A 24,869-nucleotide genomic window follows, 5' to 3' on the forward strand; every position below is an offset into this window, starting at 1 on the left:
CCCCATGACCCCATCCCCGGTGGTTTGTCTCACAATTTTTTATTATTTTTTTTTTCGTTTGAACAATATTGTTTCACAATTCTTGACCATACACATATTATCATGCTACTCGTTTTTTAAGAAGGAAAACGTGCTTTATGTTTTGTTCCAAATTTTCTTTGTTTGGGATATATATTTTGTGAAGATGTGGTACAAGCCTTTTTAAGTAAAATTTGGAATCTTAATTCTTTTTCATTTTTTTTTCTAAAAAAGGTTTTTTTTATAAGAGGATTATCATATATCCTGTTGACTGCATAAAAATTGGCTGCAACAAAGTAAAATTCAGAGGGCAAAGATGTTCATTGTTTAAGATAAAAGGGTTATTTTATAAAAACTACTTCTTTGCTGCATATGCAATTATGCAATTTGCTAGCTGTATATTAGATTTTCCTTTTTTTTTAAAACACAAATATACTATAACTCTATAAGTAACTACAAAGCAATTAAACGTGAACTAAAATCAACTATAGTTAAATCAAAGATTAACCAAAATATATCCAACATAAAATTTCCAAGAAAGTAAATATTGTTATCAAGATTAATTTACTATAATTGTGTTTTGAGAATTTTTTTTTTCGAGAACCTTTGAGAACTTTTTAAATTAAGCCCAACCGATGATTGTTCTTTACATGAAAATTGTTTTTTGATTGTTTTCTGAATAACTTATGTGTAATTTTAAAGTTTATAATTGTGTGGAGCATGGATTATCATCCGTTATACAATTATGTGAAGATTTGGATTCTTGATCACATGTGCACGGATATTGCTATGATCACATGTATGCAAGTCGATCACATGTAATCATAGCAATATTCGTGCATATGTGATCAAGAATCCAAATCTCCACATAATTGTATAACGGATGATAATCCATGCCTCTACACAATTATAAACTTCAAAATTACAAATAAATTATTCAGAAAACAATCAAAAAAAAAATTTTCATGTAAAGAATAATCATCGGTTGGGCTTGATTTGAAAAGTTCTCAAAGGTTCTTGCAAAAAAAAGGGTTCTCAAAATAACTTTTCACTATATACATATATATATATATATATATATATGAGGGTTGGGAGTATGTTGTTCTTATGTACCTAACTTGGGTATAGAACCCCTCACATCTTATTTTTTTAATCCATAAAATACATGGGGACCCATCATTTATATATTTAAAAGAGTAAATTACTGAAATGGTACTTATGGTTTGGTCGAAATTACTATTTTCATACCTGTTAGATTTAAATTACGTCCATCATACCCATGGTTTACAATTTCGCACTCGGAAGGTACCTCAAGTTGACGATCGTTAGTTGTATCGTTAAGTAGCCAATGTGCCTTGCACATGAGGCATGAAACATGTAATATTATACAAACCATAGGTACCATCCGTGTAAATCACACTTATTATTTATCAAGATATTTATTTTTATAATAAATTTAATGCTTTTTAAATAAAACTATTATCCTTCTAAAATTATTTTATTTATTTAAAAACTATTGTTGGTTTACAAATTTTATTATAAATTTATTTAAAAAAATTAATATTATATATATATTTTTTTTAAAAAAATTGTATTAAAGTTCTAAGATTATTATTTTTAAAAATATTAATAATTTATTATTATCACTAATACGTTGATAGCTCATTAATAATGCTTTTGTTCTTGTGTTATTTCACCAAGGTTCAAGTTCCTTGTCTTGCGTTTGATTACTAGCCAAAACATTAATTAATTATTATTATGCAAAAAAAATTTATAAAAATTGAATTGATTGTTTAATAAAAATCATTTTCAGTTGAGTTACTTTTTTTAGTATTATATTAAAATATTCCTATATGAATTTTTCTTTTTATCTTTCTTAAACTTTCAATGAGAGTTTAATAAAATTAAAATAAAATAAACTATCAATTGTAACTAACTATATAATATATTAATTATGTTTTTATACCATAGAAATAATATATATTTTGTAAATTTGAAATACTTATAAATTATTTTAAAATAGTAAATATTTTTATAAATTAATTTTTTTTTGATAAATAATAATTATACATTACACATATGGTACCTGTGGTTTGTATAATATTACACGTTTCATACCTCACGTGCAAGGCATGTTAGTTACTTAACGATATAACTAACGATCGTTAGCGTGAGGTACCTTCTGAGTGCAAAATTGTAAACCATGAGTATGATGGGCGTAATTAAAATCTAACAGGTATGAAACTAGTAATTTCGACCAAACCACAGGTACCATTTCAGTAATTTACTCTATTTAAAATATTAAAAAATTAGTATTCGAGTGGTTCCATACCTAACTTAGATACATGACAACCACACACTCACTTTTCTCATATATATATATATATAGTATGTTATAATCTGTATACTATGCGTGGTAAGTTAATTAAATTGTATCATAGTAATATCACTTCTTTACATAACAGAAGGTAATAGAAAAGAAAGAGAATGTGAAAACTCAACGATATGAAAAATTTTACACTTCACACCCTAATAATATGAGTAGTAATAATCTCACAACACTTTTTAACAATCATAAGAGCATAACTATACGTATTTTGGTGTATAACGTACAACTATGTAAAACATAAATTGTTGTGGACGACTAGTTGATGTTGTGAGAATATCACTCATCTAACCAGAGCCAGCTCAACCTTTTTGATGGCCTTAAACGAGATCGATTTTAAAGGTCTAGTTTATTAGCATTCAAAGTAAAGTAAGCAAAAAAAGAAAGACAAAAATAAAGTACATGCTAAGGTGAAGGATCACAGTTGCTACTTCCTTCTACATTGTTTTGCTGCCAACAGCTCCTGCTCGTCACTGGTCTGCTTCTTTAGCGTCTGTTTAATTCTTACTCCGTCTCCTTCTTTTCTTGCCATCTGCTTATTTCTTTAGAGTTAAGACTTATCTCTTATTATTTGGTATAATATTAGCCCAAATAATATAAACCTTAAGCACAATATACAAAAATTAGGGGCCTTGTAGTTTTTGGGACCCAAACCAAAAGAATAAAATAAAAGGATTTTATAGTTTATTTATAAAAAATAATTAGACTTCACTTTCAATCAGATTTTCCCTTTATAAATTAAATTCAAAAATACACCAAGAAAATTGCAAAAACAAAAGAATGTGAGAATTAAGATTAAATTTAAACTCAAAGATGGAAAAAACAACTTTTAAAAAAAAAAATTTTATCCTTTACCTCAAACATCTTATTGTTTTGTTTCAAGAGACCATTTTATCTATATTACAGGATAAAAGAATTTAATTAGTTTGAAGTCTAATATTTTAAATTTTTCTAAGGCAAAATTTTACTAGAATATTCTCATTAACAAATGAGAATTTATCAAATTATTTTCTACCTTTACATAAATAGACCAATAAAACTCTTTTCTTATCGAATATTGTTTTTTAAGACGTCTGAAATTGTGATAGATATTTTACCTTCTGATAGACTAATTTGAGGCTTATATTAAAAAGGATGGGTATCTGACAAAATAAGATACTTGATGCAGGTGCCATATGCACAAGGACACCAACATATAACATCCAAGTACGAGAACTAGGAGTATTTTGCAAAATAATATTTTATCTTAAATAACTATATTCAAGTTCATTAAAGAATTTCAAGGTGACATAGCACCACACTTCTTAACGCGAAAAAAAATATTAGGTTCAAATCTTGTTATGTATAATTTTGAAGGCATCAAAAAAAGGTTTGGTTATGGTCAAAAAATACTTCATTAGGTCGCATTTATTAGAGTTAAACGAATACCTATAAAATGCAATGATGATGGTGATAGCAACAACGTGATGATGACAGTGGCGTGTAAAGTTGATGAAGGCGGCGAGTAGTATAAGTTATTAATGTAAAAAACATGGTGTAATTATTTTAAGAATTAAGGGGTATATATTGTTGATTAATTTCATTAAATGTATATTAGGGATTCAATAGTTTTATAGATACCGTTAGTGATATTAAGAAGGAATTTGTTGTATCATAAAGATAGAAAGTAAAAAGAAAGTTAGTTTGTATTATCTATCTACCAATAAATTAAAACAGGATTGTAGCATCCATTGATGGATACATGGCGTAATACTTAAACGACATGTGTCCCTTTTAACTTATATATATACATATATATATATATATACACACACTAGATTAGACCTCGTGCGTTGCACGTTTATATCTCATTTCATACTGTTCCTCGTAAGTTATAAAGTAAAAACAGTTGTAAAAGTTGAAGTGAACGATACATATTATAAAATAAACGTCAGTATAGATTTAAGTGCAAAAACACATCCATATAGATTAATATGCAAAAACCAGGTTAAACTCATCATAAGGATGTAAACATTCATTAATGGTTTCTCCATCACAATGTCAAGCGAGCCACATAATAAGTTAGTTATTTAATTATAAATATTATATAACTTGTTATATTTGTTTATTCATTATGTAATAATATGGTATACATAGGTGTAAGTTAGCTCAGGGTTTAATGTAATTTTTGAAATTATAAGTTATTGGATAATAAGGTTTAATTTATATATAATGCACATATTACATATTGTATAGTTTTCAAATATGTCAATATAACAATTTAAAATAATATTATCTTAACGGATCTATGTTATCTAATAAAACAAATGTTTTTTTTTTTCTTAAACTTTAAGTCTTTGAAAAATCAAAGATATCTTTTTTCTTTAATCACTAATTTAATTATTTCCACCTAATATATCTATAACACCCTTAATGAAACAATTACAATAGTTTTGTTTGGATGCAACTAACTTTATCTTTAATTTGAAAGAAAAAGCTCCAAAACGAAACGCTATTTGAAGTAGCGTTTCAGGAGCTTTAGCTTTTCGAATGAGCTTTTAATCTTTCAAACTACACAAATACCTCTTGAAGTTGCAAGTTGCAGCTACAATTATCATACCAAACACTTTTATAAAATAAAAGCTACAGCTACAAGTTACAGCTACAAGTTACAGCTACCAGCTACAACTACTTTTGTCAAACATACCCTAAGAGTAAAAGCTTCATCGAAAAGCTAAAGCTCCTGAAACGCTAATTCAACTAGCGTTTCATTTTGAAGCTTTTTCTTTCAAATAAAAGCTAAATCTAGTTGCATCCAAACAAAACTTTTAATATTTTTAAACTTTTTTTTTTAAATAAAAAGCTAAAGCTCCTGAAAAGCTCTTAAAAAGCTTGTGCCAATCATAGCCAATGTAGATCTCTCAACCCTTAAAATAACTACACTAACACCTTTAAACATCAAAATCAATTACTTTTACACACCACCAGTGCCGCCCTGCCGCAATTCTTACTATCGCCACCGTCACCGCTGCCGACACTACCGCCGTCACCGTCGCCACCACATGCGCTACCCTGCTACTTTTAAACATCGAAATCAAGTAAGGTCGGCGGTTTGATTATGTTTCATGCTTGTCTCTAATATTTTTTCTAACCATCCTATTTTTTATATATAGTAAAGTTAAATTAGAGGCTACACACTTCCATATATTTACATATACTCTATTACTCTAATTTTTTTTTTCCGGATAAAATAATCTTTTTGTATATAACATGCATAAATGTATCCTATAATTTTGGTAAGAAATTATTACTATATATCCATATATAGGGTTCCATTATGGTGAAAAACTTTTAAAATAAAACGCTGAGAACACTTAAAAACATCATTTTGATGTATTAAACGTTCATAAAACTAACATAGTGCATAACTAATTATCATTATTTAAGTGTATAACAACACAGATCTGTCAAATTAAAAAAACTCACGTTTTTTGTTCTGTGCATCCATCTTGGATGCATATTCATCAAAATGATGCATCGAACAAAAAACGTGATTTTTTCAATTTTGACGGATGAATGTGTTGTTAAACACCTAAATAATGATAATTAGTTATGCATTATATCAGTTTTATGAACTTTTAATGCATCAAAATGTAGTTTTTAAATGTTCTCATTTTAATTTGGTTCTCATTTGATAGCCACCCTCCATATATATATATATATATATATTGTAGTTTAATATTTTTAATATTATATTAAATATTTTTGGTAAGAAATATTATGAAATAATATTTTTAATAAGTTTCGTAGGACTTTAAATCGACTATCTACTATTTGTTGCAAAAAAAACAAACATAAATCCCATTGGATCAAGTGGCTTGTACTTCACATTAAAAGCTACAGGTTGTCTGTTCTAATCTTGCCTATGTGGTTACTGACTGAATGATGATTTGTCAATAGATGTCAAAGCTATGTCCACTTTCATCAAGGTTCATCATTATGTTATCAGTCTGTGACATTCTATCGTCTAATGTCATGGTTGGTTATTCTTAAGGAGATTCGTTAGAATAAAAGTGTACGCCAACTTGGGTGAATATGTGATGATTTATTATAAATAACATATAAATTAATAAATGTTATGACTTATGATCCAAAAGTTAATTGATTAGTAAATAAAAAGTATATAAAAAAGGTCCTACCATAATGTCGGCCTGTCATAGCTAACAAAGTAAAAAGATGTGAATATTGTATTACAATACATTGATGAGTCGTAAATATATACTTGTATTTTTGAAAATATGAAAACTATAATAAAGGAAATTATGAATCATCTAAAATATATGAAAAGTAAGGTATAAGTTACGATTCATCTATAATATATATATATGGAAATTATGGTATAGGTAATTTATAATATAATTAAAAGAGGGGGTTGGGGGTACACTTGACACCTATAATCCTTCTCCTTTAACTTAATATTCTCTCCTTATTAATTCACTATTTTTTTAATATTTATTTAATAAAAATGATTTTTTTTATTATTATCTACAAGAGCAAGTACCCGCGCATTGCGGCGGTGAGATGGTGGGGTGATACCTAGGTCATAGAGTATGATAGGTTATAGGAGTTGATATGTCATAGAGTATGATAGTCAAATCCATTAGCCGTACGGGCTCCGCCCTCGGATTTAAAAATTTGTCGAAAGTATATCGAATGACATCTCTAATGAAAAAGCATGGAATTTTAAGAACACCCATACAATTTTTATAATTTATCGATGTACGGTTTTTGAGATAAAAGATTTTGAATGAATTGAAAGAATAAATGATTTATGAAGGAGAGAGAAAAAAGATGATTGGTTGAGATTTGAGGAGAGAGAAATGGTATTATAGTTATTTTAGATAAATATAGAATAGATAGGAGGGACATTTTGGAGAAGTAATTAAGATCAATATTGAAAATTTCAAGTTCAATGTTGAAAATCTAGAGAAAATCTGCTTTATAATATAGTACTAGAGCAACTACCCGCGCGTTGTGGCGGTGAGATGGTGGGGTGATACGTAGGTCATTGAATATGATAGGTTATAGGAGTTGATATGTCATAGAGTATGATAGTCAACTGCCTTAGCCGTACGGGCTCCGCCCTCGGATTTAAAAATTTTTCGAAAGTATATCGAATGACATCTCTAATGAAAGAGCATGAAATTTTAAGAACACCCATACAATTTTTATAATTTATTGATGTACGGTTTTTGAGATAAAAGATTTTGAATGAATTGAATGAATAAATGATTTATGGAGGAGAGAGAAAAAAGATGATTGGTTAAGATTTGAGGAGAGAGAAATGGTATTATAGTTATTTTAGATAAATATAAAATAGATAGGAGGGACATTTTGGGAAAGTACTTAAAATCAATATTGAAAATTTCAAGTTCAATGTTGAAAATCTATGGAAAACCTGCTTTATAATATAGTATAGATAGATAGATATATATCACTTAAAAAAAACTCTCACATATTCTCAACCCTAAAAAAACTATGGCAAAAAAAGCAACCATTGACTACCAAAAAGGTTTTTTATTTATATACTTTGTTTATATTTAATCATTATTATTATTATTTAACATTGAATTCTTATATTATTGTTATTGTTATTATTATCTCTTTTAATTTACCTTGTTTTCCATTATAGGTTCATTATAGCTTATTATTCAACAAAAAAATAAGACCACATTATTTCACTTGAAAATCTTAAGCCAACACATGTTAACTATCATCCACGACTCCGTGTACGGCAAAGAAAAAGCAACCATCGACTACCAAAAAGGTTTTTTTATTTATATATTTTGTTTATATTTAATCATTATTATTATTATTTAACATTGAATTCTTATATTATTGTTATTGTTATTATTATCTCTTTTAATTTAGTTTGTTATCCATTATAGGCTCATTATAGCTTCTTATTCAACAACAAAAAATAAGACCACATTATTTCACTTGAAGATCTTAAGGCAACACATGTTAACTATCATCTACGACTCTGTGTTGTGTACGTATAAACTGTTTCGGAGTGAAACAACCTGAAGAAAATCAAAACGTTCGAGATGGTCTTACTTGATGAATTGTTATGTATTTTTCAAATTATATACCCTACATTTTTTGTATTCTCTATTTATATAACTAAAGTTAAAAAAAAAAGTAATTTGGAATCAATATTTATATGGACTTAATTTTCATATGTTTCTTCTTTAGCTTTCGTATTCCTTAAGTTATGATATTGGTCATACACTTTTTGTTTCACAATTGTTATAAGATTTATATATCTTGAGACTTCCGGTCCAATGGACGGGCCTGGACACTAGTACTGTATATAATAACCCAAATTATAATAAACCAAATTAATTTGCTATATTGATTTTGGTTTTGAAAAACAAATAACAACAACTTTGTAGACGGATTGACAAATCTATTTAAGACCTGTATGAAAGGTCACGGGTTCGAGTCCCGTTAAGGTTTCTCTTTTTATTATTGTATGTAGTGTAATTTTATAGGAATACATAGATGACAGCTTACGTGTCAAACTCTAAAAGACAATTAACGTGAGAATGCCACGTAGAAAAAAGACAAATGTGGTAAAAACAGAGCATGCCACATATGTGCTCGGAGATAGAAAAGATATAGATACAGATATATATATATATATATATATATTCAAATCTTTTCCTTATAGTAATCAAATCCTTATAGTCTATATTTAATTAAAATATTATTAATCATATAGAGTTAGTTATAACTTTATTTGGATGCAAATGGATTTTCAATATCGATATTATATATGTGAAAGAAGTCTTAATTTTATCAAATTTACATTTAGATATAGCTTACCCTTCTAAATACTAATTCTAATACGTAAAAGATTTTATACGTTAAAGTCCATCTACTCAATTATTATTTGAATATCACATGATTGATTGTATTGACATAAATCACATTTTACCACCATAATTATAGATTAAATTATATCATTATCAATATAATAAGTAATACTAAATATTGACAAAACACTTTTATGAAAAATGTTGGTCGTTATTACACTACTATCAAAAATACGATATACATTTATGTCTCATGTTCAATTATTATTATTTTTTAAATAAAATCAATCGCTTACTAATCTAATATCTATCAATAACTAAAACAAGGTTGAGATGTTATTTAAACGATACGTAATGTAATCTTTTATCGACACGTGTACTTTTAATTAATTAATTTTATTAAACTAGTTTTTTTAATTGTATGTATATATATATATATATATATATATATATATATATATTCAATTTCTTTATTACACTTAAAAACAAACTCTAAATCTTGACTTGTAAATACAAAACACATTATAACTTATTTGATTGATCGTTTTCTCAATAATAAAACTTTTCCATTCTATTTCTCAATTCTTCAACATATAATGATAAGTTATTAACATGAAGAATTAAAAAATTTGAGTTTAATATTCGAAATCAAAAGGCTATTTGTCGTTATCCACTATGCTTACAAGTTCCGATTTTGATGTGATTGTAAATGTTTAAGGTAAATCCAAAACTCTAACTAAATATATATTATATTTATCATTACTATTTATTATAATTTAGCTTCGATGATTGGTTTATTTTAATCACAATTTATTTCATAATCACGAATCATGTATGTGACATATTGGAATTTCTTTATGATATAATCTATATAACTACCGTATATCGTACGGGTATTAGGACTAGTATTACATATAATATAGAGTAAATTACACTTTTCGTCCCTAAAGTTGACATGTTTTTCACTTTTGATCCCTAAACTTTAAAAATTTACAATTTTGACCCTAAAGTTGGCCAATTTTTTCAATAATCGTCCTTTTGTCTTACGGCGTTAAAAAATGGCCGTTAACGTATGCACGTGCTAGACACGTGAGGGCACTAATTTCATTTCACCTTACACCGAGGACGAAAAGTGAAAAAATAGCTACCTGAGGGACGAAAAGTGAAAAAATAGCTACTTGAGGGACGAAAAATGAAAATCATACAAATAAATTTATTCTTCCATTCTTTCCTTTGCGATCATCTTTTCTGATGGAATTTTCCGACTAGACATTTATTTCCCCTTTACCCCCAAGCCTCTCCAATCACCACCACCTAAGAACCACCAAAAACAGTCGCCGCTACCAGCCACCGCCGTCTATAACCACCACGAGCCACTGCCACCCACCGCCACCTCCGGCCAACCCCGCCTATAATTACCACCAGCCACCACCACTACAATCAACACCAGCCACCACCGCTTACAATCACCACCAAACACCACCGTCTACAGTCACCTCCAACCACCGCCGTCTACATTCACCACCAACCAACCGTCGCAGACTAGAATCACCACCAACCAACCGCCGCCACCATCCACCGTCCCCCTTTTAATTAAAATCAAAACTTAGAAAAGAAAAAAAAAATATGACTGACATGTTTGAACTACAATTTGTTTGATTAGTTATGTTTTGAATGTCATGAATTTGAGTAAATGATTTTGTTTGTGGTTTAGATTTAGATTCAAAGTCGAGTTTTTATTAGGTATCATCAGAAAATAAATGTCTAGTCGGAAAATTTCATTGGTAAAAATGATCGGAGAAGATAATCGGAAAAGAAAAAATGGAAGAATAAATTTCTTTGTATGATTTTCATTTTTCGTCCCTCAAGTAGCTATTTTTTCACTTTTCGTCCCTCAAATAGCTATTTTTTCACTTTTCGTCCCTCAAGTAGCTATTTTTTCACTTTTCGTCCCTCGATGTAAGGTGAAATGACGTTAGTGCCCTCACGTGTCTAGCACGTGCCTACGTTAACGGCCATTTTTTAACGTCGTAAGGCAAAAGGACGATTATTGAAAAAGTTGCACAACTTTAAGGTCAAAATTGTAATTTTTAAAGTTTAGAAATCAAAAATGAAAAACGTGCTAACGAAAAGTGTAATTTACTCTAAAAAGAATCCACCTTTTAGAAAGTTACTCCGTAGGAATTGTCCAAAATACCCTCTTTTATCGTAACAGTATCAATCCATCGATCCACCCCCTTCTCTTATCATTCGTTCACCCACAGTCCCACACCCTAAAAATAATACAGCCCCACCGTAGCGAGAATCATCGACCCTGCACCTCCATCGCGACCGTCCATTGTCGGCGACGACATCAATTCTACACCCCACCGCGACTGTCCATCCTCACGATCAAAATCGGGTTCTAGCACTTAATTTAATTTTGTTTACAGTTTTGGAGGTGTAATCAAATCGGTTCGGGTCCATCACTACAGTGTTTTCAAATTTTGCTACAAAAAAAAGGTATTGTTAATGATTTCTTTGGTGTGGTTTCATTTAATTTAATTTTTCTTCTTTATTATGATTCATTGCCGATACTGCCGTTGGAGTTGTTTGATTGATATGGAGGTACAAATTAGAATGATAAACCCTAATTAAACTTTTGGGTTTTTTTTTTGTTTTCTAAAAATGCTTCTTTATCATTTGTTAAATTATGGACAGGTAGACATTTTATGGTTTTTGTGTTATTGAAACTTAATAACCAAACCATGTTCACGAAGACCATTAGAGTAATATTTAAATGTTTCTGTTTTGATACAATTTTTAAGATTGTCGACTGTCACATCTGTGTCAAGCCAAAGAAAGTTAGTAATGAAAAATTGGGCATAGACAATAGACAATGCTAGAAATAGCTAGGTTCTAAGAACTAAGCCTGAATGATTCCCAAATGTTCATATTCAATAATATTCCTTTTTCTCGATTAACAAATTGGTAAGTACAGTAATAAGGGTTGCGATGCAGATTTCTTAGTTTATTATGTGATTTTTCCAGAACAGACAATTCGGTGAATGGGATTCCAGAAGAAAGACGTCAGATTGGGGAGTCAAAATCGAGCAAGAAATTGAAGTTTAAAGATTGTGGTAACATATCCAATTCATACATTTCTTTGCCATTTTCTGTTAATATCTTATAATAGTTTAACAGAGGTTAAATGGTAACATTGTAGATGGTCATAGGGAAAATTGTGTGTACTTCAAAAGTATTCCCTTTAGCTTGAAGATAAAGCATGAAGATGTGGTTTTATCTATAAAAAAGGTTGAAACTTTGACCAATTAGGTATTGTCTAAAAGCAAGTTCTTGGACGATATTTACTCGACCGTTTTTACTTATAAATGGGTTGATTCGGGTTATGTCCAAAATCTTGTTTATGGCAGAAAGGGGAAATTAAATGCATGATTCATTATTTAGTAGCTAGATAACCTATTACCAAAGCCAGTTAAGTTATCTTATTTTATTGACTTGATATCGATTTTAGTTGATTGAGTTCATATTGTTTTTTGAGCAAGTGAAATGTATGAAACATATAAAAGGATTGTTCTGAACCTAATAGACTAGATCAACACATATTGATATGTTCAAAATGGTTCCCAAGCATACTTAAGGTCTGGTTGATTGAATCTTGATTATGAGCTTCTCAGTTTACGCTCTTTTGTCAAACTAGAAAATAGATTTTATTTGTGTTTAGCGTCTCTGTAATCTAGTTTAATTGGTTGCCTACTTTTCGAAGTAGTTGGTAGTGGTTGTGTCGGTTATGTATGTTATTGCCTATGTAACGGGCTGAGATGTGGGATTCGCTCACATCCTGTGTGCTTCAATGTGTTTTTGGCGTAATATATTTACCAGGCTTGAAGCTTTTTACCCAAAATAAAAGCTTATGCTCTTTTGTAAGCATGTAACAATGTGTAATTTAGTCATTGTGTGTATTCGTGTTGTTCATCAAGTTTAGTGATTAATCTCTCTAAGTTGATGGATTTACAGTTTTTTGGTTTCAGAAAAGTGGAAAGGTAGGATGTAAAAGGACTTCGAATCTCATATATTTTCGTCTTAAATTCGATAGTTAAAATACCTTCAATTAAGATTCATACGTTTGTCTGTGAAATTTAAGAATTGGGATTCAAAATAAATCTTCCGACAGAATAGCTCCAAGCAATGCACCCTATTAGTAATTGTTACTATTACGACTTATAACTAACAGTTTGGACTTTGTATAGTGTTCTTCTGGAAACTGGGCGTGTCTACCTCTTAGTTGAGGAGAAATCCGTAAGTAGATCTTTAACTCGGGGAAAGCAATGGAAGATTCTTCTGGTTATGAAGATGTCTATGTTTCGATTCCTCGTGGTGGTCCACTATTCGTATCAGACATGGTTGGTCCACTCACCAGTGTTTCTGAGTTCCGGTCATGTGTCGAGGATGAACTGAAGGTAAAACGTTATTCTTAGCTGTTATAACTCATAGTTGTCATTATGCAATACCCAGTTTTGTTAATGCTTTGTTATGTGTGTATATGCATTATATTTAATAATACGTATGTGTCCAATAGGTGTCAATTCAATTTATTTAACTAGCTTGTTTTGACAAAATGATACTATCTTTGTATATTTCAAGAGTACACCATCATAGTAGTAGTAGTTTACAGCCTCTTGTAGAAGTAAAATTTAAACTTGGAGGGGTCCTTGTTTAGGCTTCCCATGGAGAGAAGAGCTTTTAGGTTCGATGTATGCAGCCTAGCAGGTATTCCCATGGCCGTTTCCAAGAATATTCCCTGCCATTCCAAGTTGTTTGGCCAGGTGGTTTTGAACCCCGAAACTTCTAGGTCTCTTACGACCAGACCACCTTGAAAATGGTCAGCTAGCTTGAAGTTTTTATATTTCGCATTATTGGTGGTATAAAGACATACTAATGGTGTTCATGAATGCTTAAATCCTTGGAAACTGATCTTTGGCAATTTGAAAGACAAGAGTGACACATGTAGTCTAGTTATGATGACCCTAAAATGTTTATAATGCAGAGTCATTTTAAAAATGGGACCCATTTTGGATTTGTTTCAGGTGCAGTTTTTTGACACCAATTTGTTCTGTTGCAATTTGAGGGTCAATTGTTCTTTAGGAAAATCACTGCTATGTGCTAACTGTTAGACATTACAATTAAAGCAGTAAGAATGGCCATTTCTGTGATGATCCTATTTCATTTTTTTGGAACTTGTTTGGTTTTTGACCAACCATTATCGGTGAATGCAGGATCTTAGAAAGGAAACATGCCTGGGATTGGTTGAACAACATCATGAAATTTCGTAAGTTATTATTTTGATCGTTTCCAGGTTTGACTTAAAGTTGAATATAGTTTGCTTTCGGTTCATTTACATTATTAACTTTTTGTTCACCATATCCCTAATGTCAAAAGGAATATTCCGTCTTGAAATAAGTGTAAGTTATGTAATCACAATTGCAACCACCTCTAAATTACATCAACCTACACCACTTAACACCACCACCACCACCACCACCACCACCAATAGTACCATCACCGACACCCGCCTTCCCCACCACCGCCGCCACATTGCGCGGTACCATACTCATTTGAGTAAAAAAGACTCAACATCCCAGGGTAAACTAGTTTCATTATGTAATATATTGCTTTATTCATTGACTTAAACCAAAAAGTAAACAAAACCTGAAAATTCAATCAAATGAATACAATTCTTAGTATATTCAGATTATATGTAAAAGCATAATCTAATACGTTTTGTAATTTGGTTTTTTTTGATAATAAATGTGGTTACTAAGACTATTTAATGTGTAAAACCTTTCGAGTTTTATAAATCTTGCAAATAGATATATAAGATGCGGGTTTCAGGCCACATATACATGCACTCAATACACTCACAATATATGTATATACGAACATGTATGTAGAGAAATAAAGTGAAAAGCTTTTTCTTTCTTTCAAAAGGGACACTTCTTTCATTAAACTATTGAGACTATATATTGTTAGGATTAAACATGCACACACACAGTTAACAAGTACTAAAAGAAAATTGAACTCGAGAGATTTAATGTGGTTCAATCTTACGATGTGTGAGAGTTAATCCACACCCTAGGTTTTCTTTTTATTGAGTGATAAATAAACAATGTACGAGAGAAGTTTATATAGGCTACACCATTAGGGTTTACATCCCAACTAAACTTGTTCCCCAAGTTTCTTAACATAGCTTATGTAATAAGAACCCCTCGTGTTCTTTAATGCTCCCTAGTTACTCCCGGTTTTCTTTTCGGTTAACCTGAAAACCGGTTAAAGGCTCCCATTGAACTCAACCCAGCACCCATAACAGCTGACTCGTTCTCCGTCCCTGTCGGCTCCCACTGACTTGAATTGCGGTCACCTGGAACAGGCTGGAAACAAACACTCTTCGAATAAAACAGATGATTAACTGGAAAGACTTTAACAACTGGAACATTGGTTCTCTAAACCCACTGCGCAACACCATGCTCCTGCTGCCATGAATGCCCTTGACTGGTCTCTGAATTTTCCCTAGGTGCTCAACCTGTGTAGATCTGGATTTGCCAATTGCAAAGCAAACTTTCTTCTGCCCACAAGATTATGTGAACCTAATTTTGTTTTTCTTCTGACTTGAGATGGTCACTACCTCAGATGGTATACTGACCATATAAAGCGAACCCCGTTTCTTGTTCTAGCCACGACTAGATTCCCCTTGATAAGCTTCCACTGCCTGTTCTCGAATTTACCTCATGCCCCTGTTCATTCAACTGTCTAACAAAACTGACATAAATTAACTGCTTCAGACTCGAGTAACTCAGACATCCTTCAGAGTCCATGAACCGACTGGAGTTTTCAATTCTATGTCACCCACACCCTACACATTTGCCAGTCTTACCTTTTTAAAATCCTTAACTTTAAGATTCTACCGTGCTTCACAACGGGGTAACCTGAAATGAAACATCGAAATCGATGACCCATGAATCTACACTACTCTCTACTCTTCAAATGAGCGACTTGCCTGGGTAGTTGTCTTCTGTAGTATTTAGTTATTTCTTGTTTTCTGGACATTAGTTCTTAAATGTCCCACCTCATCTGATCATGCTTGTTAAAAGAAGCATCTCCACCCACCAAAAAAACAAAGCCACAAGCCACTGCCTTTAACGTTTTCTTTCGACTTGCTAAACGAGACGAATCCAAAGCCATCTGCTTTGACGGATCCTTACTGCCCGTTTTTCATGCAATACGCCGGACTCCTCTTATCACGAACAAACCAATCTAGGCCCGCAATAACTTGACATCAGCACACCTTGTTGATGAGAAATTTTTGATCTTGCCTTTACTACCCCATTGATTTTTTTCTTAGTTGTAAAACACATGACAACCACCAACCTAATGAAAAGAACAAGAAGTGAGCCTCTTGCTTCTAACATGACCTGATTCAAAGCCTCCTGCTTGACGAATCGTCGAATCCTTCCCGTCCACTTCTTCTGCTTTTCTGGTTGGAATAAATTATGCCTCAAGAACAAGCCGTCTTGCTTACAAAAGAAAGAATAAAAATCGGTCGAAGGTACCTGGACACCTGCTGCTGTCGTAATAAACAGCCACAACCGGACACCTGTGTTCATCGTCATTCACTTCGTCGTCTCAAACGGTACTCTTCCGCGACAACGGCTGACTTGATCACCCTGAAATAGCCCCTGCTGTCCCAAACAGTCCTGAAACAACCCCTCCTGCGATAAATAGTCATGGAACAGCCCCTGCTGTAAACAGTCTCCGTTTTTCTGCTGTAAACACAATCTTGAAACTGCCCCTTCTGTCCCAAAACCCAGTTTTGTCTACTGCTGTGTGCCCCGTAACTAAGATGACCCTCTATGTCACCGGCTTTCATAGAAGCCTCTTTCTTCAACCTTACTAACCTGGTGATCTGTGCGTTATGAGCTTGGAAGCTGGCTTTGATACCATTTGTCAGGAATTTGACACACATACACACAGGTTAACAGGTACTAAAAAAGAAAATAGAACACGAGAGATTTGATTTGGTTCAGTCTCATGATTTGTGAGACCTAATCCACAGGGGCAACTGGGTTTTTCTTTTATTGAGTGATAAATAAAACATGTACAAGAGATGTGTATATATAGGTGACACCATTAGTGTTTCATCCTAACCAAACTTGTTTCCCAAGTTTCTTAAAAAGGCCAGACCTAAGTGAATTATAGACCGGCTTGTTTAGCTTGACATAAAAAAGACCTGCTGCCTTACTTATCTTCTGAACTTAGTAGCGTCTTAGTGGGCTGTAGACAACATATGTCAACATATGTAGCCATTATTTGACAACGTGGAAATGCAAAAACCATTAAAGTTACTACTTTAAACTTTACTTAGTAACTGGTCAAACAATGACCTACTCCTCCATTTCCATACTAAGGATTCGGTCAATACATTGACTTTAGTACTTTTATTTACCTTATAATTAACATGCTAATACTAATAAATAAGGGCCAACCAAAATCAAGATTAAACTCAACATAAGTATCATCACCCGACGAGAGTGGGATGCTCATCAACCCCTTTACTTTGAAGTTTTTTTTGGGTAATGGGCTACCTCCATGAATCTCATATAACAACCATTAATGTTTTGTCAAGTAACATGGCTGAAATCCCACATTAATTTCTATATGTGACATGCCACATTGATAAGAGGGAAAGATGAAATTTATTTTCGATTATTCTCTTCATTGCTTGATCATGACTCAGTTATTCCTACTCTAGATTCTAGAAATGTGAGATAGAGACTTACTATAACAAGGTTAGTTAGATTTCATAACATTTATGTCTATAGGCATATAGGTTCACTTTTTTTAAGCTGTATTGGTCGGTTTCTTAGTCATCTTACTTCCAGTTATCTGCGTTTGTCTGGTTATTTGGAGTTATTATCATCCGTAATGGTAAATGTGGATTTATACAACAATAGATTTTACTCTCCTTGCACTTATTGTGTTGCCTTTTACAGGGTTGATGAACTCAAAGTTCTCAGTGAGGAGGAGTTGGTTGATATGGCGTTCCAAGCATCACTCGAGGTATGCTGCTAAATACACTATGTTAAAGTTGCATACAATATAACCCATAATGCCGTTAATTTCTTGCAGGGTGGTAACATGAGAAGAGATACGTCATCATTATCAAAAGAGTGCTCGAATGGGTAAGGAAGTTATCTCCAAAACCTTTCATAGATTCATGTAAGAGGTAGCAAAATGGGATGGCAGGATTAAAGTAGGAGTAGGAACTCAACCTTTATGGTTACTTCAGTAGTTATCTTTTTTAACAGAAATAATCAGGAGGTTATATGCATAAAATACATTTGGATGACTTTTGATCCCTTAAACCATATTTAATTAACTTGTTGATTTTCCCAATGTGACCCATTTGAGATAAAAAAAAGTTAATTGAATTCGGCCATTCTATATGGAGGCTTTGGTGATATTGACATACTCCCTTCTATGGCAGGATCTCTTTCCTTTGAGCACAATAATTGAATACGTGTTGGTATAGACAAGTGTCTTTTATATTTAATCATAGTTGTATGTCAACCTCCTGACCTCTATAAGTTGAACCTTCAATTGTAAACGTATAAACTTATATATTAACTGACTGATTTCCCATTCCTCTCATCTTAGATATAAGCATTAGCTTTTTCTCTTGAGACTTGTCTACTATAATTTGTTGTTAACCTACCTTCCAAGTTCTATTATATGTAAAAGAATTTAATCATAAGTTTCTAAAAACTGGTAATATTCATTTTTTCTTTCCCTACTACTGAATGAAAGGCTCTCCTAAGTAATTTTTTTTTGCTCTATAATTTTAGGACTACAAATGCCAGCAAAATCACTGATGCCAGTCTCACATACTCAAAATCAGGACTAGATGAGGATTATGTGCCTTCAAATGAATTTCGCAAGGGATCCAAGAGAACCATTAATAAGGGGAAGATGAATGGAGACTCATCTAAGAAGAGCAGAAGAGCGATTAAGAAGGATATAACCCATGAAGTAAGGCATTTATTTACTCCGTCTTTTCTGTTACCTTTTGAGTTTGATGGTCATGCATGATTGCATACTTCAACCGCCATTAATTTGTTAGGAAATTTGAGCAGATTTTGACTGAATACACAGTGACACACACACAATACTGAATTAATCAACAAGAATGAAGATCACAAGAGATTTAACGTGGTATCTCACACTAAACTATGTACTAATCCACTAAACAAGGCCTCCTGCTTTTAGATATCTGCATGGTTGTAAAATCGGTCGGCGGTATATTGGCCGCTGACCACCTTCAAGCGATAAATCGATCTTGGCCGTGATATATCGGTTTCTCGGAGGATAGTATAAATTACTATTTTTAAAAAAAGTAATTATTAAATTCAATATCCAACAAAATAGGTTAATAACCATAATAAAAGAAAAGCTAAATCTACAACAATAATATACTTATATGACCTAACAAACCGGCCCTAAGTGATCAAAGGGGGAGGCTGCTCTAGACTAAACAATCAAGGCCTCCTGCCTCTGTAGCCTTTTAGTGGGCCGTACCCCCGTAGAGAACAATACGCTAACATAGTTGTTTTTTCTAATGGAATGGTCAAAACAGTCGGTCTACCAGGAAACTTGTTTATTAATCCTTAACTCAACTTTTAACATTTGTTTTAGAGTGGACAAAGGGATCAATATCACTTACAAGAGGGATAGTTTTGAAGCAATACAAATTTTTCTTGTATATAATTTAAAGCCATTGTGGCTATTGTGCCTGATTATATTTATATATTTTTTTTCACCTACAACTCTATAAGGTAAATTATAAAGAATCTTACCATTTATCCACCACACACATCTATTATATGGCAAATTTGAATATACAAGTACTGACTTTTTTGCTACAGTATGATTTTTCTTTTTCCATTTCTGTTGGCTGGTGCATTTCCTGATTATAATACTTCTACCATTCAAGATTTTGATCGTTTGTTTTTGATGTGTTAACCTTTATATACTACTGTATCATAAAATGGGAAATGTTTAATAGCTGTTTTATGCAGTAATTTTCTTAGTTGGATTTATTAGAATTAGGTTGCATCTCCAGTTCAATGTGTTTTACTTCTTTCTTGTTTATGTAATTGTACTTTAATTGACTATCATGCATCAAGTGATTAGGCCATTTTAGCTGGTTTTATTTCTTAACATTATTTTGAATTTTTGATTTGTCTTTAGAGGTCGTTAAACTTCAGTTGCATTTGCTTTTGTTGATTCAATTTACGTTTTCTTTCTTTTCGATAGTTTAAACTATTGTGATATTTTTTTTATGTGTTTTGATGAGTCCCATTTTCATATATTTTATTAAGAATACGTATCAGTGAGTAATGTATTTCCTACAAATTTCAGGAAGATTATATGATAGAGGTGGAGAAAGTTGCTATGATCAAAGAGAAACAAGAAGAAGATAAATCAGCTGCAAGATTACATTCTTTTAGGTATGTTATCTCATAGTTTATACTAGTAAAAGTAATGCTTGTGTTATTTATTCATTGGTGATTCTGGAACTAGTGCATAATTTATGATTTTCTTTTAATTTTATAGTGGTGCTTCTGGCCCCGTTTCATGCGTGACTCTCTCAGAGAAGAAAGAGCGCCTGTCATCATCTAAATTTACAAGCTATTCTACCCAGGTTTGCATTTTTGTCAACTCAATTTTCCATATCTTGAACTTATTGTTATATAGGTTGACTTATTATCAACGTATTTATTACGAGTATATGTTGTCATGAAGTACATGTATTTGCCCGTTTTAAGCCTGCCAATGTGAACTAATTGAAATCTTCATATATAACATTTTTTATTCTCTTAGCAGGTAAAGTCATCAAATACTCGTGAACACATACCACTACATGGTAGTGAGATTCTTCTTTGTGTAGAGGTTTATTATATTAACCGACGAGCAACATGGGTTAAGGTAAAAATATTATTGGGAATCCAACATTTCATTTTCTTTTTGTTGATAAATTACTCTCTACAATTATATTGACTTATTTGACAACTAATTTTTATCTTGTTATTTTTTGTAGACTCAAGAAATTGTTGTTCTTGGACAACAATTATTAACTGAACTGAGAGATAAAATATATTGTTTAACAGACCAAATCATGAAGTTGGCCACAAAGGATGATCCGTCTGGATATTTCCTCATAGAAGTAATTTACTGAATCTTTTGCTGTGTGTTTCAAATATGCTTCTATATAGTTCGTCAACCATGTATTAAAAAGTTATACTTGTGTAGGATGTATTTTACAATGATTCAAGGAATGCCCGTGCTGCAGACTACAGTAAACCCATTCGTGATTGGCTTAGAGAATCCAAGGAGACTGCACTTGAAAAGTGGGAATCCATTGTATCTGGTGAACTGCAGCACAAGCAAAAGAAATTTCTAGGTAGCGGACGTGGACCAAAATTGCCTCATTTTAAAGATCGTCCAATGCAGGGAACCCATTTTTGTGACTTAAATTTCCGAGTTGGAGCAGGGTATTTGTACTGTCATCAGGTATAATTTCTATTTTATACACGTGCTTTGTTTGGTTTAAACTTGCATTGGTTTTATTTTTGACTTACGTTTTTCAAAAGAAACCTTAAAACCCATAGGTGGCAGCTCAACCCACTTACTCATCAATGGTCGATTTGTTATGTTTTATCTCAGATGGGTCAAACAGCTTAAAAAAGGTAGAAAGGGTCAGATGGGTCTAACATGTCAAATGTGGTCCTAAGTGTGTAACTAAATGAATAGAACCTCAAAAGCATTTTATTTTTAAAAAGTTAGATTATTACTACCACAAATTAATGTTTGTAAGGTGAAGTGGCATCAAAGGTTAAACTTTGTGTAAAGAATTTAACTATGGTGAGGTGATTTACCTTTATCCACAAAATGGTCGGGTGACTCTCCACGAAAGTACTGAACTTTTAGAAATTATTAGAATGGGCAATTTTGACGCAAGTTACCCTATTATTCAAATTTACACTAGTAATTACCCTTTGGAGGTCAAAGGTATCCTTTCCAAAAGTTTTGAAAATAGAGTTTAGGTGAGTATGTTACTCTTTAGTGAAATTTTAGTTTATTTATTTATTTGGTATATCTTATTTGTACACTCAGCACTTGATCTGTATAAATTATCAATTTTACCCATCACTCACCTGTTCAATTTTGCCCATTTTGCCAATTGCCACCTCAATGATCAAGAATCTGAAGAATACAAATTCGAGTAGCTGACAATCTGACATGAAATTTGTGGTGATGTAGGGAGATTGTAAGCATGTATTGGTGATTCGAGACATGAGATTAATTCATCCGGAGGATGTACAAATCGAGCTGCTTATCCATTGATTATGTTCCAGTCAAAATTGCGTTTCCAAAAGTGCTCGTGCTGTAAGATTTTAGAGCAAGAAAAGTGACTGTGGATGACAAGTGGGCACCAGAGAATCCTTGCTATTTCTGCGGCATTGGCTATTCATGCTTCATTATTCAGATAATAAACTCGTATATGATGACTTCAGGTCTTTGATTATATCATGATTAGTTTCAAGACAAGCTACCAGAGGAGGATTCATCTGACCATCTGGTTTTGCCTCCCAAAATATGACCACGTTAGGGCTTTCGAATTTTGGGCCATGTTTGTTCAAGCTGATGATTATGCTACATGCACCATGAGTTCTGTGGCAAGTTTCCCTTTTGCTATTGAACGCATGCTGGTGGATGGAGGTAGTTTTTCCTACAGAAACAGATGGAATAAGTTGAAAGCAAAGATGAAAAGGGTCTACTTATTTCATTCAGCTGAGAGTACATCATAAGATGGTATAACATATACACGTCTGGATGAGTTGATGTAGAACGCATCAAGTTAATCTATCATTAATTCAAATTTGAAGTTTTGGACCTTTTAATCAGACTCGTTACCTTTTAAATATACACATGTATCAATGGTGCCGAAAACTTGTAAACATGAAACTAAATCAACATAAGACTACATGCATAACCTATGATTTCACTATATGGGAGAAACTAGATTACACTCGTGAGTTACGAAGTAATATTTTGATTATTATGCTTCAAAAAAGTGTTTTAAATAAACTACAATACACAATAATAACTAAATAAGTACAAAAAAAAGTATGAACGGTATGCAACTAATTTTGTCAGATAAAGACAATAATAACGACATATAAACCACAGTATAATACACACAAAAACTCCATGTTAAAAGAAAGAAAAAACATAAACATATGTGTAAACAATAAAAATCGAAATAATGCTTTTGAGAAGTATATTGGCCAAAAATATTATTTTTTAAGCAAAGTAACGTTATTGGTGTGTCTTTACTATAAATAAGTTATAATGTCGTAAAGTACGCATAAAATGATTTGTTAAATATCTATATATTTACCAATAAACTAAAACAGGATTGAGATATTTTTAAAACAAATGTGGTGTATTTTTTATCGACATGTGTCCTTTTAATTAATTTATTTTATTAAATTAGTTTTTTTAATTGTATATGGATTCAGTTTCCTTATTAGACTTAGAGTTAAAGTCTAATTTTGGCTAGTTATGAAATGTTTTTAAAACGACATGTGACGTAATCCTTGATCGACATGCGTACTTTTATTTTATTTATTTTATTAAATAGTTTTTAATTGTATGTAGATTCAATTTTCTTATTAGACTTATAATTAAAGTCTAATTATTGACTTATAGATACAAAACTCATTAACCTTATTTGATTCGTGTTCTCCTTATAAAAACTGTCTTTTTTTCTTTCTCAATTCTTCAACTTCTATTACTTTGTTATTATAAAAGTTATTAACATGACTTCAAAGATTTGAATTTACGATCGGAAATCACAAGACAATCAACATGACTTCAAGTTTCGATTTTGATGTGATTGTAAAATTTTAGGTAAATCCAAAACTTTAACTAAACATATATTATCATTTATCATTATGTTATTATGACTTAGTTTCAATCATCGATTACTTTAACCACAATTTATTTCATACCCACGGATCGAGGCATATATTCAAATTTGTTTATGAATAATAATATAGGATGAAAGGTTGTTCAAGTGACACATGTTGAATCTTGATCGACAAGTGTATTTCAATCTATTTTTAATTAAAATATATATGTGTATTAGTATAGTATAGAAATCTAATTAGGTTTATGGGGGTTTGTTCATTTAAAACCATAATTTTGCTTGAGATCCAAGGGCAAATCTTGGCCTTTGAATCATCTCATCAATGGCTAGGATCGAAACTTATCTTCTAAATGGAAAAAAAACACAAAAACACAGGGGTATAATAGTAATTTGCATTCGATAAAAACTCTACCATTTATCTTCATAATTTCTTCCCTAACCCAAAACACACACACACACTAGATCTCCTCCCTCCTCCTCCTTCTCCTTGGATGGCGACCACCACCACCATCTCGACCACCACCACTACATTTTGGATCTCCACCTCAACCGCTAGCAGCAA

The 24,869-nt window shown here is 31.8% G+C and overlaps 1 pseudogene; it reads left to right on the plus strand.

Annotated features, from left to right (window-relative positions):
- Window positions 1-11,496: 11,496 nt before the first annotated feature.
- LOC122609243 lies at window positions 11,497-22,908 on the plus strand (annotated as a pseudogene).
- Window positions 22,909-24,869: the final 1,961 nt, after the last annotated feature.

Source organism: Erigeron canadensis, chromosome 7 (genome assembly GCF_010389155.1).
Source record: "Erigeron canadensis isolate Cc75 chromosome 7, C_canadensis_v1, whole genome shotgun sequence".
NCBI classification, from domain to species: Eukaryota; Viridiplantae; Streptophyta; class Magnoliopsida; order Asterales; family Asteraceae; genus Erigeron; species Erigeron canadensis.